This window comes from Eublepharis macularius, chromosome 11 (genome assembly GCF_028583425.1).
Source record: "Eublepharis macularius isolate TG4126 chromosome 11, MPM_Emac_v1.0, whole genome shotgun sequence".
In the NCBI taxonomy this organism is placed as follows: domain Eukaryota; kingdom Metazoa; phylum Chordata; class Lepidosauria; order Squamata; family Eublepharidae; genus Eublepharis; species Eublepharis macularius.
Genome location: NC_072800.1, coordinates 31,743,786 through 31,763,743, shown reverse-complemented (window position 1 = coordinate 31,763,743; position 19,958 = coordinate 31,743,786). Strand labels below are relative to the sequence as shown.

Here is a 19,958-nt window from a genome sequence, read left to right as displayed (position 1 = left end):
GTATCTAGATAATCACTTTCTCTTAAACCAATTACAAGCTTTATTCTACTGGCAAAATTCTAGAGGTTATAGGACTAGGGGGCAGACTAATAAAAGAAATAAAACAGAGAAGGACAGCTAGACTAACTTAGAATGTTCAAAACCTGAGCATCCAATTCCCCCTCCCAACTGGGAGATTCAAATGGGTGTTTGTGTAAAGAGGACGCCATCTGTCACATCTGTCACCTTTCCTTGCCTACAGACAGCCCCCCAACCTTAAACGACTTCTCACTCACAACCATGAATCGGCCAGCAGAGTCACCAGCACAGGTACCAGGCCCTGCAACAGACCCAGATGCCAGCTCTGCCCCTATATCTACCCAGGGAATACAATTACAGGACCCAATGGCATCAACTACACTGTCTCTGGCTCTTACAGCTGCTCATCCTCCAATCTGATATATGCCCTCATGTGCCAACAATGTCCTTCTGCTCTGTACATTGGACAAACCAGCCAACCTCTACGCAAAAGAATAAATGGACACAAATCTGACATTAGAAATGGAAACGTCCAGAAACCAGTGGGAGAACACTTCAATCTACCAGGACATTCCATCAAAGACTTAAAGGTCACTGCAGTTCAACAGAAACCTTTCAAAAACAAAATCCAACGGGAGGCTGCTGAACTGGAATTCATATGCAAATTTGACTCTGTCAAGCTGGGACTGAATAGGGACTATGAATGGTTATCACATTACCACAGGTAACAGATTTCCTTTACAGAGGTGGGGTCTGGGGGAGCTCAGTGGTACCTGGCGTGGGCTTTCGGGAACCACAGATCTCTTTGTCAGATGCATCTGGCAGGGAGAGTTGTGGTTACCGAAGGCCCATACTGCATTGGAATTGGATGGTCTAGCTGTTTGGCTTCTACAAACTAACAGGGCAAACTCCTTTGAAGCCAACTGATACACACACCAAAAGGAGATGTTTACATATACTAGCAAAGGAATGTTTTGATTGCTTCCTCCCCCTCCCCCCCTAATTGCCTCTTCCCTCTCTTGCTCTTCTGTGTTTGACCAGTCTCTGTATCAGGCATCTGACGAAGAGAACTTGATTCTCGAAAGCTTATGCTAAAATAAAATTGGTTAGTCTTAAAGGTGCTACTGGACTCTTTTTGATTTTGCTACCACAGACTAACACGGCTAACTTCTCTGCATCTGTCACATGGTCACACTCCCTGCCAGTCACACACACCCACACAAATAAGGGACAACTCCTTTTCAGTGATCCCTCCCACATGTGTAAAAGGTGTTGGAAGAGGATCCAGCGTTGTCCCTCTTCTCAGGTTTCAGAGGGGAACAAATCAAAGAGTTAGAAAGATAGAGAAGTCAGGGCACTCTGTTTACTATTGTTTACTGCTCTGACTGTCCTTTAATATGCAGATTGCTATTCACAGGATTTCCTCCTCCTGACTTCCTCCCTCTCTCTCCTTCTCTTCCTGGCTTTGTTCCAGGCAACACCCTTCTCCTTCTCCTCCCTCCATCTTGGCAGCACAGATGCAGGCTTTGCCCTGCCATCCATGCCCATCCTTAGACTAGACAGGTAGTTAGGATCTATCTCTCCTACTTTCCAATCAGAGTATGGAGTTCCTTCAATAAAGAATTCTTATTTCTTTCCTAAATATAAACCAAGTGTATGCTTTTATTATTTTCATTCCTGCACACATACTAGCCAGCAGAACGAGCTCACAACCACCTATAATTACACTTCCTATGCCACACGATAGACTCTGCTAATGGTCCAAACATGGAATCCTTTAATTAGGTTTCTGGGGCCTACATAATGATTTATTTATCAAAAGGATCTTTGCCAATCTGGGTCTTGGTTTCCAGTAGCAACAGCCTGCCAGAACCTGCTCAGTCAATAGAGAGGTGCTAGGATAGCAAAGAGATCCCATATGCCTATCTGAACAGGTTGAGAGTTCCCAGGCATGGTGTCTCTACAACCATGGATAAACCTCAATAAATGTCATCCCCCTCCCTGCTGTCATCCATGATAAAACCTACTACAGATAATGGGAAAACAAATCTTAGCCAATTCATACTGGAATTCCTATTTTGTCAAAGTCTATTCCTAATATAAAATAAGGATAACAAGCCCAAAAAGTCATCCCAAGATGATAGGTGCAATCCTTGGCCATTCATCATTCATTGGTCTCTTGACGCAGCCATCTACCTAAAGGAAGTGACACACCCCAAAATCGTATGCCAGGAAAAATACTACAGTGTTCACCGACAACTCGGCTATTGGTCCTTGTACATATTACTGCATAATAATTCTGAAGCTGAAGGGATATTTCTTGAATGCTCTTATAGCATTTAACAAGTTAAAACTTGTTTCCACTGCATCAGCTGTACTTTATCATTAGAAAGCTGGCTAAACTTATTTCTCCTGTTCAACATTATATTAACATCTGGCCTTGATAATAAAGTAAAAGAGTACCCTCAAGAAACTACAGCACAAATCTGTCAACTCGCTTATGTGCCAATGATGTGCAAGTCATAGCATTGCTCTGATATCGGTGACTAATGATCAGACAAACTGATATGATTGAGAAAACCTGATCAGTTTCAGAAGTACTACGCAATCAAATTTTTAAACTACTCAGCAGATTTACAAATTTCATTGCAATGTTTTCCAATTAAACAACTGAGTGTGATTACAGTAAAAGACCTTTTCGTTCATTACATTTAGGATATCCAACTACATCTACTAGAAGCACTATCCATGATGATCCGATATGTATGGTCACCATTTTATCTGCATAGATAAACATAAGTATTTTCCAGTTTTGATACAAACAAACCTGTCTCCCTTAAAAATGAAATGTTCTATTTGCATATACCAGATCTTGAATATATGCATGTTTTCTTATTCAAAATTTCAACCACAAACATTGGAAGCAATGCAGGTAGCTCTGAGTGCACCAGTTGGATTCCTCCACACTGTCTCAAGCACCCCCCTCAAAAGCCCCCCTTCCAAGGCTCTGAACCAATCCCTGTGGTTTTGGCCTCACGCAAATCCAAGCCTTTGTCAGCCAATCATGGAACTCCACTAGATGAGAGGCATGCGCAAGCCTCATTTTAAAAAGGGAGGGAAACCCCCTGCTCTCCACATATAGAGATTTGAGATTCTGGACAAGTTTAGCCAGGATTTTATTTGGTTTTTAGGAAGGATTTGGGGTCAGGACAGGGAAGAAAGCTTGTTTTATTAAATCAAATAAGCATCCCATTAGGGGCCCAAAAGGTCAAACTTAAGTTCTGGGAACAGAAGACTGTGTTGAAAGAGCAACCTCGAATCTTTGTAAGGATCCTGTTGGTTGCAGTAACAGGTTCCAGTGAAACCTGGTAAGCTGAAGTAAACTCTCTAGGAAAAAGAGGAACTGAACCCCTTCAGTGTTTATTTACTCTACCTATGGCTTATTTACAAAATATTCACTCAACAGGGAACTGTGTAACCTCTGGGGATGAAGTTGGGAGCCAGTTTCAATTCATAAATTGAAGCATTCCACATAAGATATTTACCCTGTTAAATACTAAATACGAAGAATATAGTCATTCTCTACATAACAAGCAAATAGACAAGTTCTCATACTAAACAAAGGAGAAGGCTATAAGGGTAATGAAATATCATTGTTCCCCCTTTTGGAGGGCAGGAACAATGAAAACAAAATGCATGGAATCAGTCTCTGACAATTGCTAAACAGATCTTGTTTGTATGTGCTCTTTAGTGTGATGTATTTCATTAACTGTTGACCTTTACAAAATACCCAAGTATATTGAAAAATTTCAGCCATAGCCGCCCCCACTTGTTAAATGGATTCTCTAATGATACAGCTCCAGTCTGAAATAAAACTTAACGCTTGTTCCATTATTTCATGCATTTTTATAATATTTGTAAAAAAATGAACAAATAAAATTGACTACATTTAACTATTTATATTATATTATTATATTATATTGGTGTAGTGGTTAAGAGCATGGGACTCTGATCTGGAGAACCGGGTTTGATTCCCCACTCCTCCACTTGAAGCCAGCTGGGTGACCTTGGGTCAGTCACAGCTCTTCCAGATCTCTCTCAGCCCCACCCACCTCACAGGGTGATTGTTGTGGGAATAATAATGACATACTTTGTAAAACGCTTTGAGTGGGCATTCAGTTGTCCTGAAGGGCGGTATACAAATTGAATGTTATAATCATCATCATCGTCGATTTATATACCGCCCTTCAGGACAACTTACTGCCCACTCAGAGCAGTTTACAAAGTATGTTTCTCAGCTCCACATCATAGGCCCTACTTCAGTTGCCCCCACTTGATGGGTGGCAACTCGAGAAAGGGCCCTCTTGGGACCTCCCTCCCGTCCCACAGGATCCTCCCTCTCATTGTCTTCCACCACCAGGGGAAGACTTTTGTTTTGTCTGCTTCCTAGTATCAGAACAACTGGTAGTATTTGTGGATTTCACCATTCATGGTAATCTTAGGTATGAATTGCCCCTGAATGGCAAGAGTTTACTATATAAGAATGTTTATATTCTGAATCTTCTCTCTAAAAATACAAGGGTTTTTTCTATTTCTGAAAAAAATGCCAAGGTCTAAATAAAGATCTAGATAGCCTTCATTTATATTTACTGCTCCATGTCTAACATACTGCATATATTTTTAATGAATGCAAATAAAACTAAGGTTTTTATACCCTTGCAAGAGTACAATTAAATGTGCTAATTAATTAATGCATGATACATTTCATTTTAAGTATTAAAGCAGGATTACGATTGATAAGAATGCATTGCATATATTTCAGTTTTCCCCAAAGCATGCCCCTGCCCAAGAAATGCACCTTTCCCCCCCATGGTTTCAAAATTTCCAAAAAAGCAACTGAATTGCAGTATGAGTCTCTCTACAAGAGATGCCTAGGTGTGTGTTCATCAAGCTTCAGGAGACAAAATGTTAGCTGGGAAGCATAGTTTTGAAAGACAGAGCCAGCCGAGATCGCTCCGGAGGGGAAAGATTCTCTCAGAGCTCTCTGCTACCTCTGGCATCTCGTCTTCTGGAGCCTTTGCTCTGCCAAGACTCACTTAATTCAAAGTTTTAAGCAGTGAGAGTGGCAAGGTAAAAGCTCTGGAAGGGGAGATAGCCCAGCACGCCAGAGGCAGCAGAGGGCTGTGACAGAATCCGTCCCTTCCGGAGAAATCTCTGTCAGCTCTGCCTTTCAGAACTACAGTTCCCAGCTAACATTGCATTTCTCAACACATGAAGAACATGTCAGCTGTCTTACGTAAACAGATTCAATGAAACACCTTAATGCTTAACAGTTCATTTGCTTTCTACTGTCATACTTTGTCTTTAGGATGCTATTAAGCGCTTGGTATCTAGGTCACCTAAAAGAAAGCGAGTACATTTTCTGCTAGCTATTAGCCATAGCCAACAATGGAAGGAGCATTCATCCTGGTAACCTTCATTGTAGCAGCCTTGATAAAGGAAAGATAGTATTGCTCCTACTAGCAGTGTCTTAAGTCAGTTCAAGCAAGCAATTTTGTTATTGCTGAGGATAAGTTTCTATCTTCATAATAAGGAAGCATTGCCATAGCTTGCAATTATTTGGTGTATAACATTCCCAGATTTTCTTGTGGGGGCTTTGTGAGACGAAGCCAAGGATTTGTGCTTGAAGGCTTCACTTCATTGTTCATTAAAACCCCAAGCATGGGCCCAGAGCCCCCCAAAATTATTTCTGTAAACTAGCCTTTATGCAGCAGACACTGTAATACTATTATCCTCTACAACAAATACTACATTTTTAAATTTAAATATTCAAATACATTAACACAAGAATCAGTATAAAGCCTGTATTTCATTGAATATATAAAGTTATCTTATACCAAGTCAGATCATTGGTCCACATAATCCAGCACTTCCTACTAGCTCTTCAAAGTTTCAGGCAGGGTCCTTTTCCCAGCCCCAAGATCTTTTAAAGAGAATGAATGAGGGACCTTCACACACAAAGCTCTACTCTGACATTTGGACTTTCCCCATAGCTATTTATGCCACATGAATTCATGAAACAACTTTTACTAATGACGTGTAACATTTGGTAAACTGAAAATGTTGGAATACAATTAGAAAATATCCTACATTTATCAATCCTATGCTTAGTCTTTCTCCAAGGAGTTCAGAACAGCATACGTAGCTCTTATTTTAACCTCAAACCGAGCAGAGAGGGACTAACTAGTCTAAAATCATCCCAGGGATCTGAACTTGGCTGTTTCCAGTTCTAGTCTGATATCTAACTGACTTATCTCCATTAGTCCATCTGTGCAACTAACCCCTTTCTTCTCTTTAAAGAGTTATCATTGTCAGCCTTCATTTTCTGCCACCCACTTAGCCTCAGTGCAATATCTGCACATTTCTTCCTCCAAGTCTATATTCCAAACCTGAATGTGTTCCCTCCCACCCCTAATCTGACATCCGTTTTAAAGGCTGTGGTTTATAACCAGCAATTACTCATTTGAATGTGCTTAAATTTTGCTGTTGGCAGAAATTTGGGAGTCATGTTTCCACTGCTCTTTGAGCAACAGTGTATTAAATATACCAGTTTTTCTATGTCAGTCATGCACGTCTATTCTGTTCTTCTTCACCCTTTATAAATAAAAATTCTTAAAAGAGCATTATACAATGCTAGGGTGTGGAAACAGCTTCTCTGCATATAACTGTACGAAGGAGAACCTTTCAAAATTTAATCACCACAAGTTACTCAAAGTCTATACTAACTAGTTGTTATCAAATCATTTACTTGAAGGTTTATGAGGGGGAATGATGCATAAAAGGTAGATAGAAGGGCAATGCTTCCTTTGCCCCATTTTCACTATATTGTAATGAATGGTTCTGTTCATATTTCCAGGCAATCCAGTATGAAGTGGAAGCCAATGCACCAAGAACCTCAATCTCCAGCATGGCTCCCATCTGTGCAAACATGTCTCAGGGAGCAACTCTCTCTGTCAAGTATGCATTACAATCATCATTAAAGTCAGCAAAACTAACTGCTGCTTTCTCCTTAGGTTTTCCTTTGATATATTCACCATTAGTAAGGACCTACAGGAAATCTGAACATTTTGGATGGATCTAGGTATTCAAGAACAAATTCAGTGACTTTACTGTGGTCCAATGGCAGGCATTTAAAGGAAAACAGAGGTTATTAGCAGAAAGCACATATAGATGAATTGTTCCCACTTTATGTTTGTCTGTTCCTATTGAATTAAACAAGCATGTACTTTTGAAGCTTGAAAGGGGTCACAGAGAAATCAGAAACTTAAGAATAATGAGCAAACTTGCTAAGACTTAATAGATGTTCAGAGTGGTTATTAGGTTTCAAGTCCTAATTGCTCTTCTAGTATGTAACAGAGCATTTTCAGAACAATAATAGTGATGTGTAGCAAATGCATGACAAATTCGGCCATCACATCCAAATGTTTGAGCTTAGCACATGCACTGAAATAAATGGAATAAAAGCAGTCCACATTAACAGAATCAGGCTATCAATCAAGAGCTTCTGTTGAAATAAGGGTCCTTAGCTTCTCCACTACAAATCTGACAACCGGTCTGGAAAGGGAAAGAAGCGCAGGTTTGTTTTAAACGCACACACAAGATATTCATCAATACCATTGCCTCAGGTGGATAAGATGACAAGAAAACTGAGAGATCTGGACTCAGGGCAGTTTAACACAGACTGGGAGAAGCTGAAACAATATCTGGAGAAGAAATGGGAGGTGGGAGGAAAACTGTGGCAGTTTGAGAACTACTGAAGTATAATAAAAGTATAAAAGAGAGGGGTGACTTTACCGGGGGAGGAAGAGAAATGGGAATTTATAAGCAGTAAGATTAATAGATTGATATATATATAAACATGTATAGGTTAACTGATAGAACATTGATAGAGAATAATTAATGATAAGGTTTAAATATGAGGATTGAGTAACTAACAATGTTTTCTTTCTTTGATAAGATTTATATACACCAAACTGAATGTATAGAAGAGTTAAATTGATTGATTATGTGAGGAGTTATATAGAATTACCATAAAAAGTTGAAATGAGTAATATATAGAGAACAAATCAAATTGTTTGATTTAAATGTGGGAAATTTTTATGGTTTATGATATATAGGTTAATATAGAAATATTCAAAACTGGAAAATGGGATAAATTGTTTATCTAAAGACGTATAATTTGGGTGTATAATAAGTAAAGGAGTTATAGATGTACTGCTTAATATAATGGAGAATGTATATCTGTTTTAGACAGAGGAACTTAATAGAAGTAAGGGAAAAGGGACAGAGGGTGGGAAAGCTGTTGGAAGTCAACAAAAGGGGGGGAAAGGGAGGGGGTTAGAAACGAAAAATTAGGGGAAAATTGATTGTAATGTGAAAATAAAAATGTTCTAACCCAATAAAAATTTTTTTAAAAAAAAAAAATACCATTGCCTCAGGCACAATTATATTTCCTAGGATACACTTAAGAGGCCAGCCACATTTTGAAGTGTTTTGCTTCCTTTTATGTTCCAGTTTGCTTACAGTAATTTAAAAATACACTTCAGCATAGAGACTCTGTTCTCTTTAATTAATTTGCCAAAGACAAGTTAACTTCAACCAGATGGTATTTCTTCCATAATTACAATGCACTGGCTGTCCTTAAGTTATAGAAACACATGCTTCTCCAGAGCTTTTGAGGAGTGACTTTTTCATAATCTGCTAGCAAAATAATGCAGCGACACAGTACATTATAGTTACCAAAATCCTTAAGACGTTAACACAAAAGAAAATATTGTGCTGCTTTTTAATTTAAAAATTGTAACAGCAATTATTTGTAGTTGGGTAAGGATGTTTCAGTAAAACTGCCAAGCTATCCAAGCATCAGGCCATGAATCCAGACTAAATAAAACTCATTAGCACCTTCATGTAAGTAAATCAAATTAGTGGCACAATGGCACCAAGCAGCACTCGACAGGGGTAAGGGCTTTTTCACAAATAAAACAGCAGCCTTTAAGTGTGGAGGATTTGTCATTTTTGAATGTGTTATACAGCCTACTTTCTTTTCAATGGTGTCAAATACTGCCACAAAACCAACTTTACTATGCCCTCGGGAGTATTTGATCTTTGGCTCAGAGCAATGGCACACAAACACAGATGTGCAAACCTCAGACTGAGCCAACAACACACATAAAGGCAAGAAGGGGGGGGGGGACAGATACAATATCTAACCAGTGACACAATATATTATCTAAAGTAATGTGTTTTAACCATGACCTTTAGGGCTAAGAGATTTTAGCATAAGGCTGCATTCCCATGCCCGAGAGTTTGTAACCCTATTGATCTCATATTACTATGCCTAAGAGTGGGCTGAATATCTTCAAAGCAATCCCCACCCTTTCTCTTTGTCAGTCTTTAACCTCTCATCTTCCTTTCTTCCTCTGGTCAGCTCTCAGATCTCTCTCTCCCCTAAATCTACCTTCTTGGTTATTTCTACTGCAAGTTTCGATGTTATTCAGCACACCAGGCAGAAGATTTACCTGCAAGGGCTGGGAAGGGAAAGGTGCTGAACTGAGGCCAAAACACCGCTCACTGGCAAAGAAGTGGGAAAAGATGAGCTGCGGCTTCTCTCCTGCATCCCATCCCACTTTTCCTCCAAGCACAGTGTTCAAGCTAGCGAGATCCCTGCCAGACCTAGCCCCCAAACCTGGGACAGGAAGGGCCACTTCGAGCTCCGAAAAAGCAATGGGTGGCCGTGCTGGTCTGCGGTAGAAGAGCAAGATTCGGGTCCAGAAGCGCCTTAGAGACCAACTAGATCGCCAGGGTAAGGAGCCTTCTAAGGGAGCTCTGACGACAGCTCACCGCCTAGAGCCTAGTTGGTCTCTTGGGCGCTACTGGATTCCCGGCCGCGTGCAAGCCGGCGAGCCCTTGCCTCCCCCCTCCGACACACGCCCGTCCCCCCTCCCCTGCAGCAGGCACCGCATCGAGCGCCGAGGTGGGCAGCTGTCATTACTCGCACTCCGAATCATGCCAGAGCGAGAGATGCACCAAAATGGAAGCTGCGCGCAACTTCGCCAGCCCCCCCGCTCCCGCCCCGATTCCTTCGGCCACGCTCCCAGCGCTGGCCGGCCGGGTCTGCGAGCCCTTCGGAGCCTCTCCTCCCCGCCCGGCAGGAAGAGGGAGCGGCAAGGCAGCCTGCGCCGGCGGGCATTCTCCGGCAGCCAAACAACTCGCGAAGAAGCCCACCTCCAGCCTTTGCCGCGGCGTCTCGGGCGCCCCGGACCGCAGAGGAGTCGGAGAGCCCGGCCACCGGAGCCCTCCCGCGCTTCAGCAAGTGTCCCAAAAGGAGACCGGCCAGGCGAGCGACCCTTCCGGGCAGCTGCAGGGAGAGGAGCCAGCTCGCGACCGCCTCGGTCTGGTCAGGTCCTCCGTAGCGAGCCACCTCCAGCAAGGCGAGGGCGGCGGCGGCGGCGCCCCGGGCTGCTGCTGCTCCTCCTGCCGTCCCCTTTCCGCGCCTGTCGCCCCTCACCTAGCTGGGACTGCAACCACCCAATCAGGATCAAGCCGCGACTCCTGAGGGAACCGAGCGGGCTGGGCGAGGGACAAGCCGCCAGCCCAGGCACTCGCGCGCTCTTTGGATCTCTCGCGCAAGCCGCGAGGGCTCTCGCTCCGCTTTTCCAAAAGGCAGGAGGCTGGAGGAGCAAGCGCGCACGCGCACTAGAAATAGAAGGCCGTGGCGCGCGCTCGCCTGTCCAGTGGCGCACACGCTGCAGCTTTGCAAAGCCAGGCCGGGGTGGGGGGGGGGCGGCATTTAGCGGCTGGCCAGCCTGCCCTTCAGGCGCTGCCCGGCGCGCGCTGTGTCCTTAAGAAGGGGTGGGGTTTAAATGAAACCAGGGCGCCTCCTCGCCTTGAGCGTTACAAATAGGTTGGCATGCCCTGAGATGTAGAACAGGAAGGACTGGGCAATGGGACATGAGCAGAGTGCCGTTCCTGTCCTCTTGGCAGGGGTTGCAAGCACAGCTGGGTGAGAGAAAAGAGCTTCCGTGCAAAGGATCTAGTCTCGCTTTTAGGTTTGAGCCGAGCCTTTGCTCCAGGTAAGAGTCAGCCTGCCTGTATTTATGAGAACTGCATTTCTTAGGGTTGTCACCCCCCCCCCCCAGGTAAGGCATAGATTCTCCTACAATCAGGGCTCATTTCGAGGGGGGATGCGCTGGAACGCAGTCAAGGGGCATGGCATATGTTAATGAGTTATGCTAATGAGTTCCTCCCGCTGTTTTTCTAAGAAATGACCCCTGCCTACAATAATAACATGCGATTTATATACTGCCCTTCAGGACAGCTTAATGCCCACTCAGAGCAGTTTACAAAGTATGTTATTATCCCCACAATAAAACACCCTGTGAGGTGGGTGAGGCTAAGAGAGCTCCAGAGAGCTGTGACTAGCCCAAGGTCACCCAGCTGGCTTCAAGTGGAGGAGTGGGGAATCAAACCCGGCTCTCCAGATTAGAGTCCCACACTCAACCACTACACCAAACTGCCTCTCTTACAAGTGAGTTTAAGATCCCCGACTCTGGGTTGGGACATTTCTGGAGATTCGGGGGGGGGGGGGGTTGCCAGCCTCCCTGTGGTGGCTGAAGATTTTCTGGAATGACAACTGACCTCTAGGCCATGGAGATGAGTTCCCCTGGAGAAAATCACTGCTTTAGAAGATATACTTGACCGCATTATACCTCACCAATGTCCCTCCCCTCCCCAAACTCTGCCTTCCCCAGGCCCCACCCTTCAAATCTTCAGGAATTTCCTGACCTGCAGCTGGCAATCCTAGCTGGGCCTGGGATGGTGGGATTTGGGGAGGGACCTCAATAGGGTATAATGCCATAAAGTCCACCCTTCAAAGCAGCCATTCTCAGCAGGGAAACTGATCTCTGTAGTCTGGATATCAGATATAATTATTGCACCTGGAGGTTGGAAATCTTAACTCCAAACTATAGAGGTTAATTCTGCTGAAGGAAATGGCAGCTTTTGAAGGTGAACTATGAATTATACCCACACTGAGCTTCCTCCCCTCTTCAAGCTCCATCCTTTCCATGTATCACCTTTGGACACTTACTGAGTGCCCAACCTGTTCAAAAGCTCAAAGCAGTGCACAATCCAATTTTAAATACCAAAGAAAAAATGTACTAAAACCCATCTCAAGAAGTCACCTGCAAAGACAATCAAATGGGGCAAAGGCCCATTGGCTATATGGGGTTAGGCTATTGCGCTGGTTGCTGATCCTTTTATTTTAGAAATGACACTATTGATGGTAGAAATAATGCCTTGGGAATCACAATAAGCATTTTCATCCCTTGGTATTTGCAAAATTATTGCTGACTATCAGCAGGTCAGTATTCAGCGGCGACTACTAGCGCTTGGCAGGATCCAATTTTCACAAATAAGGGAGAGGAGAAAGCTGCCTTCGACATCTTTAGAGAGAGGTTCGGAAGAGTGGCTTGCTAAAAAGAACAGCATGCTCTGCTCAGAGTAACGATAAGAAGGAGGCTGGTTGCTTCTTACAAACTACAGGCATTAAACTAGATTAGCAAATCAAGAAAGACTGTGCTACTAACTTATTATTACTGTTTATGAATTGTTAATATAATTGCTATTGTATGGGGCTAATTTAGGAAGCAAACTTTCACCCCAACATAAGTTAAGGAATTTTTTTTCACCAAACGCTTTAACAATTGGAACAATACAACTATTTTTTTTCTTTAACCAAATTCACAAGTGCAACAGAAACTTTCAGCCAACACTGTCTTGAAACCACTGAAGGTAAGCAAGTTCAGCTTGTTGGATCCCATCAAGTAACAGAGTCCTTTGCCACAATCCTTCCAATTTGAAGCAACTGGAACCCAAGCTTCTGCCCCCTTCTTTGGGGAATTACAGCCCTGCCAGAATAATATAATTCCAATAATAATACCCACCAGGGCTTTTTTTTCATCTGGAACGTGGTGGAACGGAGTTCCAGAACCTCTTGAAAATGGTCACATGGCTGGTGGCCCCGCCCCCTGATCTCCAGACAGAGGGGAGTTTAGATTGCCCTCAGCATCACTCCAGCGGCGCAAAGGACAATCGAAACTCCTCTGTGTCTGGAGATCAGGGGGCGGGTCCACAAGCCATGTGACCATTTTCTCCCAGGGAAACCCACTAAGTTCCACCACCTGTTTTCCCAGAAAAAAGTCCTGATACCCACTAATTATAACACATATACACTACTTTTAGTTACTATTGTTTACATATAACGTGTTTCCAATTACCTTATTCATGGTTATAAGATTGTGTAAAGTGTTATCAAGCTCCCCAGCAGCCAGCCTCTTTCTCAGCTGTGGCTCCAGATACTAACTCCGCCGTACTGGGCTAAACCAAATTAGCACCTGGAAATTACATTAACAGTGTTTATCTTGAATGCATCTGAACTTGACATTAAAATGATAAGCCACTGGCAGCTGTGGCCAGGGGTACCTTTTAACCAGCGTTGACTGGTTAGCCAGCTACTGTTACCAGAAGTGGTCTCCTTGCAAAATATGATTTATGGGGGGAATTAGCTAGCAATGAAGACGGTTATACGAGAGGCGGTAACTGGGATCTGTCACCTTTGTATACCAGGTCCCTTCCGACAATAGAACAAGCGAGTCTAGTGCTTAATATTAAACAATAACTTTTATTGAACACAAGAACTTCATGCACATACACACTAATTACTGGGGGGAAATAATTACACACACACAGAGTCTCCTAGGAAATGTAGCCAGAGATTGGGAATAGAGCGAGAGGGAGTAAGTACATCTACCTATCCTGGAGAAGGGGTCCAGTCCGCGGTGAGGGAGAGAGAGAAGCTTCAAACGTCCAGCATCCTCAGCCAAGAGGGCAAGAGACTTAGAGCAAACCTCAAGGGAACAGCGTTTGTGGATCCGGAAATGTGTTCGATTTGAATGGAGCCAGAGGTCTACCTTTGTAGGTAAAATGTGCCCTGAGGTGGAGAAGAGTCCTCCTAGCAGTTAGGACAAAGACTCCAATGGTTAGTTCCTGGTGTATTGTCGAAGGCTTTCACGGCCGGAGAACGATGGTAGTTGTGGGTTTTCTGGGCTGTATTGCCGTGGTCTTGGCATTGTAGTTCCTGACGTCAACCAGGGCACAGTATCTTATTCCAGGACACCAAAATACTGGACAACACTTCCAACTACTTTGTCAGACTGCACAGGGAAGCCATTGAAATTCACAAGCATAAGCAAAACTTCAACAGGAAAGAAGAAACCTTAAGAATGAACAGAGCATGGTTTCCAGTTCTGAAAAACACCAGGCTAACAAAACACTCTATACTCGACAGTAGCCCTGCAGAGAAGATTAGCACATCAAGCACCAATCCATATGCAAAAGAACCTCCTCAGGATACAGTGAAGCCTCCCACCATTAGCATTCCACACCCTGGGAAACTCTTACAGGATGACTTAGCTCAACCCCACCCCTCCTGAGTAGATACAAATGACCTGCCAACATCTTTTCCACACTGTGACACTGAGAGATCTCTGTCTTTTGGTGCTACACCTCTGAAGATGCCAGCCACAGCTGCTGGCAAAACGTCAGGAACTACAATGCCAAGACCACGGCAATACAGCCCGGAAAACCCACAACTACCTTCGTTAGTTCCTGGGCTGGACAAAAGGCTTGAGTACTTTGATTGGCAGTTGCTGGGGTGTGTGAATACAGATGCAAAACTAGTTCTAGCACTGCACAAAAGGACAGTTTTCCTGATGAAGTACACTGGAGCTAGGTTAAGTGTTTTTAGGGATGGGATACATTGTGCCAGGAACAACTGTCTATACTTATGAATGTCATTTGATTAGCTCCTCAATCAAGGACAGGAGATCTCATCATGGAAGGAGGGGAAGGAATGTGCTAAGTGGGGATGACTGCGAGGCCTTTATTGCACTGGGCACCAGTGGGGCTGGAATGGCAGTAAATCCAAATGGCAATCACTCTGCATTCCAGGGCAGCATTCCTTGCATGCCTGGTTCTCCCGGGCGGGATGTAGCAACGGCAGAAACTCCAGAGACTTGTACACTTTTAATATTACTCGCAGCTATATGAAAACTGCTGTACAACTGGTGAAGGCCGGGCTGACTGCTTACACTACAGCTACTTCCTAAGCAGGAAAGATCTGGCCACTGTGGTGCTTGCCCTGGTTACATCTAGATTAGATTACTGCAATGCACTCTACTTGGGGCTGTCTTTCTGAAGTGTTTGAAAGCTTCCATTGGTACAGAATCCTGGCTACAGCCAGGATGCTGACTGGAGAGGGTTATAGAGAACATATCATTGCAATCCTGGCTCATCTACACTGGCTTCCGAATTGTTCCTGGGCACAGTTCAGGGTGCTGGTGCTGACACTTGAGACTAACATACCTGAAGGACTGCCTACTCCTTTATGAACCTACCCAACTGCGGTGGTCATCTTCATAGCTCCTGCTTCAAGTGCCCCCACCTTCTGAGATTAGGAGGTTGGCACCTGGGAGACGGCCTTCTCAGTACTGGCACCAAAACTCTGGAACTCTTTCCCCAGGGAGATTTGCCTGTCCCCTTCTGTGGCTGTTTTCTGCCAGCAGGTGAAGTCTTTATAGTACCTCAAGCCTCTTCGTTGTTTTTGTTGAGGAGCTTTGCAATACTGGAATATAGTTAGACTTGATATACCAGTTGCAAGTTAAATTTTTTAATTTCTTCAGTTGTTTGACAGTTGTATTCTAGGACACCAGCTCATATCTAGGCAGATATATTAAAAGCAACAAACAGAAGGTGACATAGTTATTTTGTGGAGGAGAACCAAAGAGATGATTTGGGGCTTCTTTAATTTTATCTTCTTCCCTTGCTTATCTCCAACTGCATAGTATCTGGAGATAAGCAGCGAATCAGCTCTTATCCCCTGTGTCCCAAAGCCCTCTTCTCCTTCACTACATTTACTTTACGTTATTAGCAAGCGGGGAGACCAGAAGCAGTAGAATGCACAATGTGATTTATGAGATAGCCAAGTGTTCCCCAGCAGGAAAAGGTTGTGACAGAAGCAAAAAAGAAACGTTATCTTCTAGGGACAATAAATTCTGTGTTACATCTGGCCACTGGATTTAGGAAAAAAGAAAACCACCTAACCATACTTTTCTCAGTTGTTGCACCTTATAGAAACAATTAACAAGTTTTACTCAGCATGTTCTATTCTTTGTAGTCATTGTTAAGCTGAGAAGAGGATATAGGGAATATTTTTTCCATATTTGGAACCATCAACAGTGGAAAGGCAAGGAGGTTGTTGGGAGAGTCTGATGTCATTGTAGAATGAAACATTCTACAAAAATGTACATTAAAATTTAATAATTGATTAGTCCCACTTGATTGTCAAATATTACAGTTAACTGGGAAACAGTACTATAATATTCAAGGATGTTATGCTGAATAACGAATTTAAATTAACACCAGTAAGTAAAATTCTATTCATTCTCAATAACTAAAATTGGATTAAATCAACTTCAGTCCAAATATTTTGGCTTCTTCATGCGGTTGAATCAGAAATAAATAAAACGTGCATCTTTCTGCTATACATATTTCTTGATTCTCTTGCCTCCTCAGCCAGAGGTACTAGATTTTTTCAAGGATCTCTTTTTAGAGGCTGCGTCCACATGGAACATTTTCTCCACCTTGGCTTCTGAACTGGAGCCTTTTTTAAAGCTTCCATGTGACATTTTCTTTGTCTTCAGTATGCTCTTTCCTAAATCTGCTTTATCCTGATCCTTAGGGAAAGAATGCAATTCACACATGTTATCTAGAAGGAACAGGGAACAATTTCATGCCCTGCAAAGATCCTGCCCACAGAGGTGCTATTTTCCCACCATCAGCCCCTCATGGGCACAATTTCCTACCATGCTGCTGGGAGGCTTGTTAAAAAAAATGATAATTGCTATAGCACTATAGAGATCTATTGTCACTTTTCTATGTTGCTGTGTAGTAGAATTCTATGGTGCTATAGTGCATGCCTGAAGAAAATGTTAAAAAGTAAGGTGAACTGCCACAACAACTATGTTCACAAATATCAATACGGAGTCCCTGTAGAGCACCTGTGCAGTGGAACAGATGGAAAAAAGAAAAAGTGCTCAGAAATAGCCCACCTATAGAAGATCTGTCATCAATGTGCATTCTCAGTGGCAATAAAAGTGGCACAGAGATTCTTCACTCGGGGGGGGGTGCATCTAGAACCTTGCATGTTTTCCATGGCATCTGGACAGGTCATATGACGCAATGTCTGTGTGTGTTTCATTTGCTGTGGCAAATGATCCAACCATTAATCATTCGCAGATAATGACATGATCAAATGAACAGTGTTACTCTGGAGCTTTATTATAGCAATGGCAAAAAAACCTGAAATATTGATTTATGAACAAGGCAGGGATTCTATTTTCATTTCACGATATTGGATGTATTTTCAAATACCATCTCTACCATCAGATCACATATCACCTCCTTTATTAAAAACTACAAAAAATGCCAACCAGGCACAGGGAGTGAGTGCCTTGGCCCCTCACTTCCCTGCCCTTCTGTCAGTGGTAGAAGTAGCTGCTGGGTAAGAAAGCAATGGAAATGCTGGGGGAAATACAAGGTCAAGTTACAAATTAAAATAAAAGTATTCCAAATAAGTATTTATTATGAGTGTATACAAGCTTGTAGTTAAAAACATAAGGCCTAAATTACAGGTTACATGCATATGTTAAAAGTAACTAAAACATTCTCAATATACAGATGATCGACACAAAGACCGATCAGACATGTTTCGGCCCTCAGGCCTTCCTCAGTGGTCATTGTACAATATCTATGTAAAACAAACACACCCACACATTTAGAAACCAATATTAAAATTCTCCTGATGCTCTTGTCTAAAACGCAAAAAGAGAAAGGAGGGAGGAAAAATGTTTTTAGTGTTGGCAACCACTCTAATCTAGAATTTTTTTTTAAAAAAAACCTAGACCAATTTTACCTCGTATTGTGTGGCAGAGCTTTTTTTCTGGGAAAAGAGGTGGTGGAACTCAGGACCACACAATGATGTCATTTTGGGTCAGCTGGAACAAGGGGGAGTTTTTTAAAGTTTAAACCGACCTTGGCAAAAATGGTCACATGGCCGGTGGCCCTGCCCGCTCATCTCCAGACAGAGGAGAGTTTAGATTGCCCTCCGCACCACAGAGGGTAATCTAAACTCTCCTCTGTCTGGAGATCAGGGGGCGGGGCCACCAGCCACGTGACCATTTTCAAGAGGTGCCAGAACTCCGTTCCAGCTGGGAAAAAGCCCTGTGGTATGGTATAATTCAAATGGTTGTAAGCAGGCTGGAGACTGCACTCACACAATGATCTTCACTTGATATGGTATTCTAGGGGGGGGATTATTATTTTTTTAAAATGCACCTGTTGAGTAAGACTGCCCCATGACAACAGCAGGGGACTTGGTGTGGGGAGCCTGTTCCTCTTCTCCTGCAGTTTGCTAACTACATAGTCGCTAGTGATGGGCAAATCCTACCAATTCTTGTTACAGCAGAATGTACTAGTATTTCAGATGCTGAAAGCTAGAATTTTGGAAGTTTCATAAAGCCTTTTCAACACTCCTATGCATTAAGAAATACTTCCTACCATGAGTTTCAGATGGCCAGCTAAGGTTGCCAACTTCTAGGTGGTGGCTGGCGATTTCCAGGAATTACAACAGATCTACAGGCCACATAGATCAATTCCTCTGGAGAAAAGGGCTTCTTTGGAATGTGTGGACTCTGATTATACCCCACTGAGGTCCCTTCCCTCCCCAAACCCCATCTCCAGGCTCCACCCCCCCCCCCAAATATCCAGGAATTTCCCAACATGGAGCTGGCAACCTATGCCTTACTGATGCTAGTGCAGCATTGGCATAGTTAATCAGTATCCTGTGCATTCCCAGCAGAGAGAAGATATGTACAAAAAAAAATGCAGCTTCATGGGACTGAGAGCATAGCCATTGCATGGGAATCAACAGCAACCCACCAATCACAGAGTGGCATGTTGATGACACCCCTAGGGTTACCAGGTTCCTAAACCCTCCCCGTGGAAGGGGAGGAGCCAGTACTTACCAGGAGGCTTCTCTTTATGCATGCGTGCTCCTGCTGCCAACACAAAATTAAACTATAGCTTGGGTGGCTGGAGGGACACAATGTTTTCACTCTCCTGGGAATGTTTTAACCTATGCCACGGTTATTGCTGGAAGTGGCCTGGAAAGGCTTAGGATACTGACTAAGTGCCAGGTCCCCCCTCTCTAAAATGGGGTGGGGGCCCAATGACATAATCACTGTGGGTTCCCACCCCAACAGGAGCCAATTCTTTAAAAACCATCCTTGGCATGACCTGCCACCTCCGGGTCATGCCAAGAATGATGTTCACTGGGAGATGCAAGGGTGCATACTTCACATGCATGCCTGGCAGCCTGCCTCCCATGTTCCTGGAGGCCTCCCCCCTCCCGCCAGCCAGATGAGCGGCAGTGGGGGCCAGAGGTTGGTGTGAGACCTGGCAGCCCTGGCCCCCCTCCTCCCAGGGCACTCATCCCCATTTCTACACAGGAACATGGATTAGCACAGTGCCTCTATGGCACCACTATACCTAGGTGCCAGCGTATCTGCCATTTGCACTGGCATCAGAGTTATTTGTAACACTAAACCTTTTATAGCATGGCCTCCTTAGTCTAGAAGTTTATCCTGACAGTCAACCTAATTCTGCTTTCCTGTGATTTAGATTTACTGTTTCCTGCCTTATTGGCAGGAAGACGATTGTTCTCCGTTTTGATATCCTTTTTGAATATCTGATAACTTTTACAT

The 19,958-nt window shown here is 43.5% G+C and overlaps 1 protein-coding gene across 1 annotated transcript in view; it reads right to left on the bottom strand.

The window, feature by feature from the left end:
• Positions 1 to 10,471, bottom strand: part of MYRIP (myosin VIIA and Rab interacting protein) — a 216,041-nt gene extending 205,570 nt beyond the window's left edge. Inside the window, exon 1 of the mRNA XM_054991980.1 lies at positions 10,303 to 10,471. The gene's annotated coding sequence lies outside the window, so the exon portion shown is untranslated. The remainder of the gene's footprint in view (positions 1 to 10,302) is intronic.
• Positions 10,472 to 19,958: the final 9,487 nt, after the last annotated feature.